This window comes from Aphidius gifuensis, linkage group LG1 (assembly GCF_014905175.1).
Source record: "Aphidius gifuensis isolate YNYX2018 linkage group LG1, ASM1490517v1, whole genome shotgun sequence".
Lineage (NCBI taxonomy): Eukaryota > Metazoa > Arthropoda > Insecta > Hymenoptera > Braconidae > Aphidius > Aphidius gifuensis.
The window spans coordinates 6855381-6870417 of NC_057788.1; the positions used below are offsets into that span (position 1 = coordinate 6855381).

Sequence of the window (15037 nt, forward strand, 5' to 3'; positions counted from 1 at the left end):
TTTATTAACCTGTCCTTATTGATAATAACCTTCTACCTTTTAATTTTGATTATATAAAAAACTTTTGAGTACTTACTTTGTGTTGATTTTGTCTCGATGATTTTTTCGATGAACAAGTAGAAGTTGTCAATGAAAAAACTCGACTCGAAGAAATTATCATACACCAGCAATATTATTCTTGACTCAGTTGTCCCCATTATTTCACTAGCATCTAAACATTGATAAATTAAAATTTAATATTTATATTTTTCATTATAAAATTTATAAATTGAAATGTTTTGTATTATTGCATTCATAACAATTCAATGCCTAGGTATATTGTTGGTGGTTTTACATCACGACACAAACAAAGAAAGGCTTCGTTGACACAATTTATATTTTGATTGACATTTTAATAAATAAAGAAAAAAATTTATTACATTTTTTATATTTATGACAACAAAATCATGAATATAAAATCATGAATTTTTTTTTATTTATTTATTTATACATAAAACAAGGTAAAAAATATTAATTTTTACACACCTTTGATCTAATTTATGATCAATGTATTTCTTCGTCTTCTTGCCACTGTAATCACTGTCAATATCTCCAGTCCATTCCATTCTGTAAAATAAAATTGAAATTTCTAATTAATAAAATTTAAAATTTTTTAAAACTAACAATTATATTTGAATTTCAATAAAACCGAGAAAACGAAGGAAGTATAAAGTCAGGTCACGAATCAACAAGAATGTAAAATTAAAAAGTTATTTTGTTCTCTTTTAAATGACACTCAAATCCACTTTCCTTTTTTTCCTATTTCCTATTATAAAAGTAATGGTATTTAAGACTGAGGATCATCCTCCAAAGGACAAGATAACCGACAACACTAAAACACAAAAAGCTGTGTGATCTTCTAGGCCTCGCAAATAATATAGAAAAACAGAAGAAAAAAAAAAACAAATAAATAAACCAAGAGGTGATGATAAAGCCAGTATATAAAATAAATTATTTAATTTTTTTATTATATAAAAAGTTTGATAGATTTTGATTTATTTTATTTCCCTTTAATATCGTTTGTATATTTACTATATGCTTTAAGGAGGTCAAGTATTTCAAAACACCGAGTACAAATCACTCAGTTGAGAAATAAATCGTGATGAAAAAAAAAAAATAAATAAATAAAATAGAAAAAAAATAGTAGTTACAAAGGGGGGAAGAAAAAGGAAAAAAAAAAAAAAAATAGGAAATCCAATAATGCAGAAGTCAAAAAATCAAATATAACTTGAGGGCATGCTTGGATATTGGTGACCTTGTGGGGACCTATGAAAATGCGTTGGTGGACATTTTAATGTTTAATCTAAAAATGTACATATAGCTTTATGTATATATTTCAATGTATACTGTTAAATTATACACCATTAATCAATTGCACCAGGAAGCAATGGATTGCAAAATCATCAAACCAAACATATACCCAACTATTATATACACAACTAAGTATTAAATGTTTATAAACGTTAGATCGCGACACTTAACCTTGGCAGGTCGTATACGTTCTTTTTCCGTTCTGTAATTCAACTTAAACTCAATCAACTATTTTATATATATATATATTTTTTTTATTGTCATCATTTTATTTAAAAAAAATAACAATCTATTACGACTGTAGTGAATTTTATTTTATCTCAAAGATTTTATGTTTATAATTTGATATTCGCATATATATATTTGTTAGAATAAGTTGTTTGAATTCCATTATTATTGACAATTTACTAATTAATGATAAATTTATGATAATATACTTTGATGAAATATTTAAACAAATTTAAATCAGCACGTGCGTATTACGATGATGATAGAGTACACACACTACAGCTTGTAAAGAACGCATCATCAAATTGTATATAACAAAACGAAGCCAGAGGCAATGCGTCAACTCGTTGCGACGGCTTATACATTACACCATATGGCAATAAGCAATCATTCATGCTCATCATGACTCTATGTATGAGTTGGGCAATGCTACTGTAATACCTTTATTTCTTAAATATAAATTTTTTTTTTTAATTTTATTTTTGTTAATTTTTATTCTCTGCTAATATTTGGTAATTTAAAAAGTTGTTTTTTGGTTAAAAATATGTTTTTTAATTTTTGTTTTTCAAGTTTAATTTTTAAATTCAAAACACGATGATATGCAGAAAATTAGTGGTGTAAAAAAAATATATATATATTTATTAAATTGCTGATCAATTATCGACAGTTTGAGCCGGTTTATAACTCAATTTAAAGTAATTGGGCCGCACTGATGCACGACTCACATTTTTGTATAAAAAGTGTGTTGGTTAACACCGTGGTGGGCTGTAAATTGCTGATATTCAATTCATCATTATTATTCACATAAATCAAATATTTAATTTATGGTTAATTTTCCTCAACTTTTTTATGTAATTATATTTTAATCAAAATTCGTGAGTCTTTAAATCATGTAAATATATTTTTAATATTTAAATCAATTTAATTATTACAAATAGAAATTTTTTAAAAAATATCAAAAAATTATTTTCTTTCAAAATAAAAATAAATTATATTTCTTAATTTTTATATTTAAACAAAAATTGGGAAATTAATAATATATCTTTTTTTTTTTTTTAATTTAAAACAAAATCAATTCATTAATATTTAATTTTTTAAGAAACGGAATTTCATTTGTAACATTCAAAGAGAACCAGCAGGATAAAAAAAAAAAATGTATTTACAACGAACGGAAGCATAAAAATAAAAATAAAATATATATATCAATATAATGTGGAAAAAATATAAAATAAAAAAAAAAATTATAATCCCCGAGAAAGCATGGGATACATAAGATGGGATGTTTGTTGACTCTGTTGATATCAGGAAAGCTGTACAGTTTGATTTTCTCGTGAGTTGACATCCGACGTGATCAAAAAACCAATGAAACCAAAGAGAAGACAAGATCTGGGATATTCATCGTCTAATGTGACTTGATCGCTGTATCGATTACCACCGATTAAGAGCAATAGATTGCGTACCTTGTCAAATTTGTCAACAGCACGAACCGGACCCCAGAATGATCCTGCCACAATTACGAAAGTTGTACAAGACACGACGCTTTCTTTCTCATCCAACTTTACCATATATATTTGTTATATTTTATAAATCAATAAATAAAAAAAAACAAATACATATACATTGTAAAATAATTGAAAATATCAGGAGAATTTATTTCTTGCCTGAAGCTACTAACTGCGACACTTGAATTTATAATTTTTTTAAAAAAATATAATAATAATGCAATACCCAAGCTGAATTTCAGCTGAATATAAAATAACAGCTGTTTCTTTTTTTATTTTTTTTTTTCGCATCAACAATTTTATTGTGACGTTCTCTTGATAAAAATAAAAAATAAAAATGATTATCTCGAAGCCAGTTTACATAAGAGGCTGGGCTGATATGACCCCTAAGCGAGATCAACGCGTTGAAGAAACAAGAAAGTCGATAAAAAATTAACAACAATAATAAAAAAAAAAAGGATGAAAAATTGCGATTTTACAGTGAACGTGTGGATATGGGAACGACAAGTGTGAGCCTCTTGATTTTTTTAAATAAATTTTTTTTTTTATGAATAGATGCACTTCAGTCAGTCTCCACTGTTCATCTTCATGGGGTTAATGGGGTTTAAGGAAAATTGCCTCGCACCTATATGGCTATATGTGTAATATATCTAAAGAGCATTTCATGACGAGCAAAATGAAAAAATAAAAATAAAAAAAAACTAAAAATGGGGTGAAAAGTCATCGTGACTTTGCACAAAAGTTATAAAGAAATTATTATATATATACTCTTTGTGTTTACACATTTTTTTTTTTAAATGTATCGTTTGTTTGTTGATTGTAATTATTGAAAAAAAAAAGAATATAAATTGAGTTTTTGTCATTCAAGTTGTGATGCTTGATATGATAGAAGTTCCTCTTCAGTTATCAATAAAAGAGAGAGTAAAAAATAATAGACTGATAAGACTGTTGTTCAAATTATAAATGATAAAACTTTTAAAAGAAAAAAAAATTAAATTAGATTTTATCTAGATATAAATAAAGTACCCAGGTATAACTGAAGGTTTACTCTGAATTGCTGATATTTGTATAAATAAATTTAAAGAAAAATTTGTAGAAAAAAAAAAAGATAAATATCTTAATTGCATAATTGACATTTCCAAGGATAATAGATTTTGGTAAAAGTTATAGCCCGAGTAAAGTATAGATTATGATTGTTTGCGTCCAGTTAAAAAACAAACAACCTGTAACAAACTAACATTAGCAGGTTCAACGGGGTTAACCTTGAGAGTATGATTAGAAAGCAAAAGGTTGATCCCTCTTGTTTGCGCACCACATCACGACTCTTCGTCATTTATCGATCGATCGATACCGTTCCCAACTTTGTGTATATATATACACAACCAATAGACAAAAGAATTTTACAAATAATCATTCAACAATGCAATAAAAAATAAAAAAAAATATTAACATAAAACAATTCAAGGTAATTATACATCGATATCGATAAATATTTTCATTAACTTATTGATGCAATATTTTACGATTGAAGGTTTAAATTTTAAACACAATCGAACGACATGATTTCAATGGATTTATTTATTTATATATGTATATTTATGGTATATGGCGTGATATACAGATTATTATCGTTCGAAAACTTGCGACGCCTCTACTTCGGTTACATTCCATTCTTGAAAAAAATAAAAAATATATATTATTTTTATTTTTTTTTTATTTCTTTTCTTTTCGTACGAACAGGTCAGAAGAATATAATCAAACTTTACAATCTTTTAAAAACTAAATTCACTGTAATGTTCGATCGATATGGGAAAAACAAATAAGAAGATTCACAAAGTCACGTTTTTCTGAGGGCAGTTATTTGCTGTGTCGTATAATTTCACTTATATACTGAAATATATTTAAACCATTATGGTGATAATATTATATTTTATCATATCATTTATTTATTTTCACACTTTAATTTTAAAAAAAATTCATTATTGTTGCTTGGAATAAAAATTATTCCACACGTAAATTCTTTGAAGTTTTTAAGGGTAAAAATTTTATCATCAACAGAGGGTTGAATTTATTTTTTGAAACAATATACAATTAGTGCTATTAAATTGTAATATAACAGAGAGATTGTTGCCAGTCTTGTATATGAAAAAAAAATTGATTAAATCAAGAAAAACATTTGCTATATTGAAACAAAAAAAGGAGCAGTTTTCTCTGTGTCAATTGAACGTGTTAGACAAAAAAAAAAAAGTAAACAAATAAATATAATAAAAATAAAACTACACAGATCTTGTTATTAAAAACACGATTTATGTTTCAGCACCACAATGATTTGATCAGATGGTGACAGAGCATAAGATGTTTCATACCAAGTGTGTCATGCATTTTATTCAACTGTTATCCTGATGATATACATCAGTCTACCTTGCTATATAATTCCAGAAAATTTTCACGTAAATTAAAACCTATGAGCAAAATTGTCTTATCAAAGAATCATTAATTAAAATTTATAACATCAACAATTTAATTATATAATTAAATTTACTCTGAATTAGAAAAAGATAATAAAAAAAAAAAAATAATAATAATTATGACAATTGCATACTTGAAGATCCAACAAATGCAAAACCTGATATTTTTATTTTTTTTTAATGATTTTTTTTTTATAAACAACTTGATTATAAATTCCATAAATAATATAACCAATCTATCAATGAATATTAATTTTTTAATAATTCAATGTTGCATGAAAAAAATTAATCAATTAATTATCAACAAAGTAAATAACCAATCATCTCAAACAACTTGAAAAAGATACAATGTTAATTCCAAAAAAAAAAAAAAGCTCAACTCAACAATTTAAATTTTAATTAATAAATTAAAAATTGCATATAGGCAAGTTAATTTGGTGTTTTAAAAAGTATTAAATTACTCGTCAAATGTCATTGCTAGAAATAACATATGGTTGTCAACAGTGTGATGGCAATACATGAACATTGAACATGCTTGAAAGTATAAGGCTCGCGCCAAAGCTCACCAAGTTTTACAATATGCAGCACAATTATACATTACTTGGTATAATACATAACATTAATTTATGACTTAAACCAGGACCTGATGTGTGAGCGCGTGTGCATACAGCTGCGTGGGCGCTATATATATATACATATAAATTTTTTTTTTTAATTTTTTAATTTTATATATATGCATTTGTGAGACTTGAAACATTTCTCTGGTTCACCTCGCGTTTCGTTGCCGCGCGTGTTCGTTATTTGTACCCACGTAAGAGGATTCACCTCGTCCATGATACCTTGGCGATTAATAACCAACGTTGTTTCGTATAAATTAATGCATTTAATTCTCATATGAAAAATTATTATTTACCAACACAAAATTTAAACATTCACATGTTTATTAATATATACACATATACAACCATGCTATCATCATCAACATCTGATAAAGTGATGATGAGTTTCTCTCAAGTTCAAATGTTACATTTAAAGCTTATGAATATTTCTGATTGACAGGGTGTTGACAGTCTTAATGACATTCAGCATGGGTGGCCTCGATTGACTAAGAAAATATATATAAATATTTTTCTTCAATTATATATTTTTTTTATCTGTCATTTTTTTTTTTTTTTTTTTACTTGTTGATATTTTTTTAATATTTTTATTTTGTCATTTGTAGATGGTTACTTTCGAATCCTCATACTTGAGTGTTTGTATATGTGTGTGTGTGTGTATTATTTCGTGATGAATTAATGTTATTACCTTGTTCGATTTCACAAGACAATGATGATCTGATTGGTCCATATGATTCGTTCCAGTTTCGTCGATTACAAATGGTTGCTCACGTCTGATGATGGTCCTCGTGTAAAAAAGATTGAGGATGGGATGTATATAATATATAGAAGGCAAAAGAGCAGTCGATTATTAACGTTCAGCACGCGGAGCTTGTGTTCTCGTTCGCGTAAAACTTTTTAAAAAATATTTCCCCCTCATGGTAGATTAAATAAAACGATAAAAATAATAATATAATAATGAAAATAAAAAAAGTCGTTAAAATTATCAAGCAAGATGGTAATAAAAATTCAATGTTGATGCGTGTGGTTTTAATTGCCATCAATTTCGTGTCAGACACTCGCAAGACTATAGAATTTTGTGTTAAAAATTTTGATATTTGGGTATATCAACCTCTGTGATGCTATTAAAACTAACTTGTTGATATTGCGTCACTTTTTTTAACTCGCGTAATTTTTATATTGCATGCTATGTAGAAGAGATGTTGCAAAAAATAATAAATAAAATATATATAAGTAAAAAAAAAAATAAGATAATGAAAAAGAAGATAAGGAAGTTGAGTGTCTAAACGACCTCGTAGTTGACAACACACACAGTCTGGAAGACATTCTTTTTTTTTTTTTTTTTTTTCATTTGTATTTTCTGTCGTTCACAAAGTTCCATACTTCCATTCACAGTAGCTTTCAAAGATTTACATTAAACTTGTTCGGCTCAGCAAGCATTTATTTAACAAGCATAAATACAAAAGATTATATATTATCAAATAATCTCAATATATACTTGGATCCATTGATGGCATTGATCCCACATTGACGATTATAATACTTGATTTTTCATTTTTAAAAAACCCTTTTAATTCGAACATTTTTTTTCTATTAAATTGATGATATTTTAAGGTTTGTAAATATACAGTTTTCTTGTACCTATATATTCATATCATGAGGGTGACGTTGTTGGATAAATCTCACGGATAGATTTCAAATGAGAGGAAGAAGAAAAAATAAAAAAATATATATATAAATAAAAAATTAAATGAATAAAAAAATAAATAAATAAAATAAAAATGAAAACAGAGGAGAATAAGTCGACAGAGTGAGGCCAAGGGAATCTTGATAGCATTCGGATAAATACACGAGTTGGTTGGAAGTGAAGGATCAGTGATGGGACTCACGTTCCTATAAAACATTTACATGCGACCTATTGTCTTCAAGTTCCTTCAAGCTATAACTTCTTTTTTTTTTTTTTCCTTTCACATTAAATAGGAAAAAAAAAAAAAACTGCTCTTGAATTTATAAAATTAATGCCTTCTTCATTGATCGTGTTGAAAGCCTTCGTCATGTTGGTTTTTTTCTTAGAATTTTTTTAATTTTATCATATGATTAACTACTGAATTTTCATGATAATTTATAAATAAAATTATTGATTATTACTTTGATTATCAAGCCAAAATTATTTAGAAAAATAAAAATTATATTGATCAATTATCTTCAAGGATTTTATAAATTTTCTTGTTGGCTGAATGAAAATAAAAAAGCTCAACTTAAATGAACGCGTGCAGATGACACATATGGATTTTTGAAAAATATAAAAAGCTGTTTTTGTTGTTGTTTTTTTTTTTTTTTAAATAAATAAGGGAAAAAATTAAGAAAGGACATGTTTGAATATGATAAAATCAAATTCTGTGTTACACGGGGCTGTGTGCTACGTGAGTGACAGGTCTTGGTTTGAGCTCACAGCCTCTTCGCACACTGAAACTCTGCGGGAAGCAAGATAAAAGGAGTTCGCGGCAAGCATATAACAAGGTGCCTCTTACATTGCGCCAACTTTACGTTGTTACTTGCTGACAAGAGTGAGTGGATAAATTGTACTCTATTTTCAAATAAATATAAAAAAATAATATATATAAATTTTTTAAACTTAACATATAAATATTTCCAACAAATTTTATATATGAAAATTAAAATTAATGTAATAAACAAGACACTGTTGATCTTTGATACTGCATAAAAATGCGTAAGCTCAGTTGCTATATTATCAACTACCTGATAATCTTAAAATTAAAAACGAATTAATTTTTTTAAAAAAGAAAATAATCGTTTTTTTTTTTAATCATATCAATGTGAAGTTTAATGGAAGAAAAATGAATTTAAAAAAAAAGAATCGATGCTCTTAATGTTCATGGTAATAACGAAATAACCAAAAGATTTTAGTTTCGATTGGTGGGCACGATATTTTCTTATCTAACCCTTTCTTTTTCATGAATCTCCGATGTAACATTTGCGAATCAACCAGAGCGCGATCACGTCCATTAAAGGTGAGAAGAGGTTTACGCCTTCTTTCACGTCCATTAGCTACGCTTTTTTTTTTTTCATTTATATATTTTAAATATATTATTTTTATTTTATTTATAAAACAAGAATGTACTGAGTTGAATCAATCAAGATAAGAACAGGTCATTCAAAAATATCCCATCAACGTATACTCATTTTATGACAAACTTAAAAAATAATTATACGGATATATTTCTTAATTTTTTTCCCAAAGAATTTGCAAGAATTTCATATACAATTAGAATTAAATTAAATTGGTAATTAAATAACATAAAAATAATTATTGAGATAATTTTTCTCTTAAAATTGTCACTATAATCAATTGATTTATTTGCCAATTTTTTTTTTCTCATTTAAAACGTTAAATATCATTTTATATTGGTGTTATATTTTTATGAATATAATTGCGAGTTAATTGATAATTTTTTTCATTTAAACGAAGAATAAATTAAGTATATTTTAAATGAAATTTAATTATTTTTTTCAAAGGAGATTTTGTTGATGATATATTTAAATATCAACAAGTGTTTTGTAAAGTTGTTTTTAAAGTGTATTATTTTTTTTTTTGTTAGACATGGACTTTGCACAATTTAATTGTGCTCAGGATCATCAGAGCAAATTTATAATGAATGAGATTTTTGGCCTCACACCTCGACACCAAGTGAGCTCTATCATTTCTTCATGCATATATACCAACTGGTGTCACCTCACATGCATTGTATATAATTTTTTATTTTATTTTTCTCAACACAATATACTCTCGCGCCTCATCATTATCCTTGGCGATGATTACAATTATTATTCGATCATCCAATAATCATGTCCCGTACAACGTAATAGTTATTCGTACGACGATTGCAATCGATGATCACGTCCGCACGCGTTTGAATCTCTTGTTTTTTTTTTTTTTTTTTCGTAAAAAAATAACCGTCTTTTATATATTACACACATATAAATTATATTTTAAAAAATCTAGATTCTTATATATACTGTGAAAAAAAAAAAAAAAAAACAGAAAAAGTTTATAAAGAAATTGGAAAGAAAATGTTAAAGAAAAAAAATTGAAACTCAAGTGTTGAATTATTTGATAACCATGCAATTTAATTCAATATATAATATAAAAAAAAATAAATAAAATACTTAAAAAAATTGATAGCTATTTGTTCAATAGATATAATGGAAGTACAATTTTCACTATGTCTATTGAACACATCATATTATCAAGAATTTTGATTATCAAGATCAAAATACACATAGATATATATCTTTTTATATATATAGCCAGTTATATGTCTTGTATGAAACGGTTTAATATACACAGTCAAGACGTGAGTTGAGTAACATCCCACGGGTATCGAGAGATTGTTAATAATAAAAATAAAATAAATATATAAAGTGAGAATGATAAAAGCGTGCAAGAATTGAATTGTTTTTTATATTTTTTACTATTGAGGGGGTAAATTAGGAAGGATAATAATAAAACAAAAAGCAAAAAAAAAAAAGGTGGCAAAAGGGTATAGACAACGGTATATTTTCCTATACTCATTGTCGATTTATCAAACATCAAATCGATATAAATAAATATATGCATAGAGACTGCATATACTTTGATCTCTTTATGTATATAAATTGAATAAATATATTTATAAAACACATGTGTGTAAATATATAAAATAGTGGAATCCGGAAATTCAGAATCTTGAAGTTGGGTTGATGTAAATTGGCTCTCTAAGATTGGAAACTGTATGTCTGGTATCCATCCTATACATATATATGCAGGACCTTCATGTTGCAGTACTTGTTGTGCGAACATTGGACAAGGTGACGAGGCGTGCGAAAGTGCAAAACACACAACTCAGTGCGTTCTTCGACACAATTATAAAAATAATATAAATAAATAAATATATTTACTATATATAAATTGTATAATAAAATAATTTAAATAATTTTTTTTATATATAAAATTACAAATATATTATTGGCCATATTATATAATAATTGAAATTTTGTTTTTATTTTGTTAAATAAATATTCTAATAGGCTATTAAATTTGATTTTATCGTAAAATGATGGAATAATAAAATGAACATTGAGTCTAATTACAGAAAATAATATGTACACTTGATAAATAAGATTGTAAGGTTGGGATGGCAACAAGTGGAATTATCCCATGGGTAATTCGTGTGACGATAATAAAGCGATGTCGTCATTTTACCGGTCACGATATAGTCGCACACGAATTGACTGCATATATACAGGTAAAAAAAATAATCATAATAATAAAAAGAAGACAAGTATAAGAAAAAGAAGACGATGAAGTAGAAGAATAAAAATATAAAAAAAAAAAAAAACTTTATATATGAATAAGAAAAAAAAATAAAATAACATGTAACGGTCACTATGAAGCGAGCAGCGACTGTACTCTGGACCATTCTAATATCAAGGACTCTCACAAAGCGACGATGGATGTTCGCTTGAGTATTATTACAGAGTGAGGAAGATGTAAATATGTATTAAATTAGAGTGAGAAAAAGTCCAGATGAAGGAGTGAACAAGTAGGAAAAAAATAAACGGAGAATAGCGTCAGTCGACCTGTGACCTGGCACGATGAAGCCCCAGAGAATATCTGACTCATGAAGCGTTGTTCCTGTCCTCCGTCAACAGGTTAACGCGATATCAGTACTTATATTCGCGAAATATACATCATATCACTTCATTTATTATCCATACCATCATCCAATATACGTATATCCAGTATACATAACAAGCAAATATATATTTTACTTTTTTTTTTCATTTTCTTTTTCATATTCTCTTTTATTTAGTTTTTTTGTAATTAAATAATTCAAGGTAAATTTTTATAAATCACATTGGTTGGTGGTATTAACGATTATTTTCAAACTATCATTATAAAATTTTGATATATTTATTCATCTAGTATTTTTATTTTTGTGAAGCTGTCAGAAAAAACATAAAAAAAATAACAGATCATTTTATTAAATATTCAACTGGTCTAAATTTGATTATAATTGACGAAATAAAAAATTATAAAATTTATCATTTAAAGCACTTTGAAAGTTAATATAATTTTCATCATTTCAAGGATTCAAAAATTTTTAATATTCATGGTTCAAGGCTTCATGTAAATAACAGTTTCTTAACTGAATTATCTAATTAGAAATTTTTTAATTTTATTAATAATTGTTGTAATTATATCACTGATAATAATGACTACTTTTTTTATACTTAGTAAATTGAATTTTTCTATATTGATAGGGGAAACTTGGGTATAATTTTTATACGGATATATCAGTCAAATATGAGAATCATTCAAGGTCAATGATTTTGTATATATATTTATGGATAATCGATTTTATTACTATATAAATCTTTTGTTACATTGAATGACTATGAATTTATTATTTAATATATTATTTATTCATCTCTACTTGAGACACGTCAATCATTTAAAAAATTGTTTGCTGAGAATCATCAATTAATAGCAGAAAATTATAACAATAATTTTTTTTTTTTTTCACTGCATCATTTATTAATATACATATATTAACATAAAATTTAATTTTGATATTTGCGTTTATGTATATATATGTTTTCTGTGTTAAGACGATTTCGTAGTAAACACGATGATATTGCACAATATTGTCAGGTTAGGCGAGACCCAGTTCTCATCTATTAATGCGCAATTACTGTGAAGAACAATGTGATTACTGGGCGCACGTTTAAATCGTTACGCGACTGCGAATTGCTTCCTTTCAAAATTTTTAACTCTCACTTGACACTGTCTCTCTCCTTCTATCTTTTTCTATTTATTTCTATTCATTGTACAAATTTAATTCTCCTTGAAAATATATTTGAAAAAATATTTAATATATTTTCAAAGTCATGATGCCGACGTTTTTTTACAATATATTTTGTAAGGAGATTAAAAAAAAAAAAAAAACTGGATCGTTCGACTAGACCCCAAGTGATTATTTGATTATTAAGGCCCGTTAGAAAAAGCCCATAGGCATGACCGACATTGTGTTTCATCTCGTCAATCCTAAAACGCGTTTCATTCTACATAACGAGTTGGATCCTACTCGAGTTATGTTATTGTTAAGTCTACCGATGTCTTTACACTTAAAATCGTCTATGTATTATTGATTAATCAACATACATCCTACAAAGCTATACATACGCCTCTTCCTTTTGCTTATAAAATTTTTTTATATCTTTTTTTTAACTCGATTTTTTTTTAACACAAGATGATAAACATATAATAACATATTTTTTTTTTTTTGGCTGCATGGAAGTGTTAAATAATAAACGATCAATCAATATATTTATAAATATTTTCTGTAACATTGGTATTATATGATAATTTGTTGAATGTCAATGTTAATTATAAAAATATTCATTGAACATGAATGATGATAATAATGTTATATTTATTTTTAATTACCAAATTTATGGAAAAAGAAAAACAAGTTAATTTAAAATAAAAAAAAAAAAAGACAAAATAAATTATTGCAATAATTGAATTTAGAAAAAAAAATATAAATAAAGGAGAATTTATTGCTTGATTGTCGATAAATTGATGGATGAATTGATGTAATTAATATATAAATCTATGGAGAATGTTGAAATGTCATTGTTAATTGCCGGTTGATGCCAAATGTGCGGTGGTTTGTCTGATATGTATATCCACATATGGTGAGAGTGTCACATACTTTGAAAGGCGTATCCATTCACAAGCTCACCTGTGATATCATTGTGTTTAAGTGTCTGTGTTTTATACAGCTCTACGGAAGTGCGTGCGTGACGAATACGTGAAACGCTTATTTGTGACACACCAGAGGATGATTTAAGTGTTCTGTCGTTAACTCGAGCATCTGGTGCACAAATCACTCTATGCTTCTAAAGCTATATACTATTAATTAAAAGCTATTTTTATTCTTCAATTGATTGCAGAAGTCAATTAAATATTTCATTTTTTTATTTCAAATTATTATTGTTGTTTAATTTTTTTTTTAAAACAAAGTACGTTAAATGTTTTTGTTATACAATGAGAATTGAGTAACATCTTGAATTGGAATGCAAGTGCTTTCATGACAGGCTTTTTTTTTTTTTTTTTTGCATTGTATTTGTAACAAAAAAGTGGCATGGGAATTAGCAATGTGTACCAACTGGACATAATTGTGTGTAGAAGTTTTGTTCAATGGGACAATATATAAATTTACGAAATAAAAGTATTCATAGAAAAAATTTAAAGGTCAAGGTGTTAGAAATGTTTACTTTAAACATGACTGTTGTATTTTGTAAAGAAATAATGATAGATTAAGTGATATGAAATGATGACAAGTGTACTACAATTGTTATATAAATATGTGTTGTAAAAGGATTAATATTTTACGAAAGAAATAGAATTCAAATGTCATGACAGATAAATAGTAGAAAAAGATAGTATGAATGTTATATATACTTTGATGATCAGAAAATTATAGTTCAAGTACTGAATGTGTGAAATTAGACAAATTATTATTGAAATAACAAATATTTCTACAATTCTTTGGTAAAAATAATTTGTTTAGTTTGAAATGAGTTGCAGAAGAACTGAGTGAATTTTTGATTGATCGAAAAAAAGCTGTAGCAATTATTTTCATCAGGCTTTATGCAAAATAATTTTCTTTCTTTTTGAATTGGTCAATATTTTCCCATATATACATAAAATCGTGTGTTAATTTTTTTATTCTATAACATTGGTTCGGTAAGCTACAACGATAGAAGATATTGTGGATAACACACCCTCTCGCGTGCCTTTGAG

At 26.4% G+C, this 15037-nt stretch overlaps 1 protein-coding gene across 1 annotated transcript in view; it reads right to left on the reverse strand.

Annotated features, from left to right (window-relative positions):
• The window catches only part of LOC122847439 (casein kinase I-like), a 155166-nt gene that overhangs the window by 118431 nt on the left and 21698 nt on the right, over positions 1–15037 (reverse strand). The window contains exons 3-4 of the transcript XR_006373366.1: positions 526–606; positions 77–211 (exon numbers count right to left, since the gene is read on the reverse strand). The gene's annotated coding sequence lies outside the window, so the exon portion shown is untranslated. The remainder of the gene's footprint in view (positions 1–76; positions 212–525; positions 607–15037) is intronic.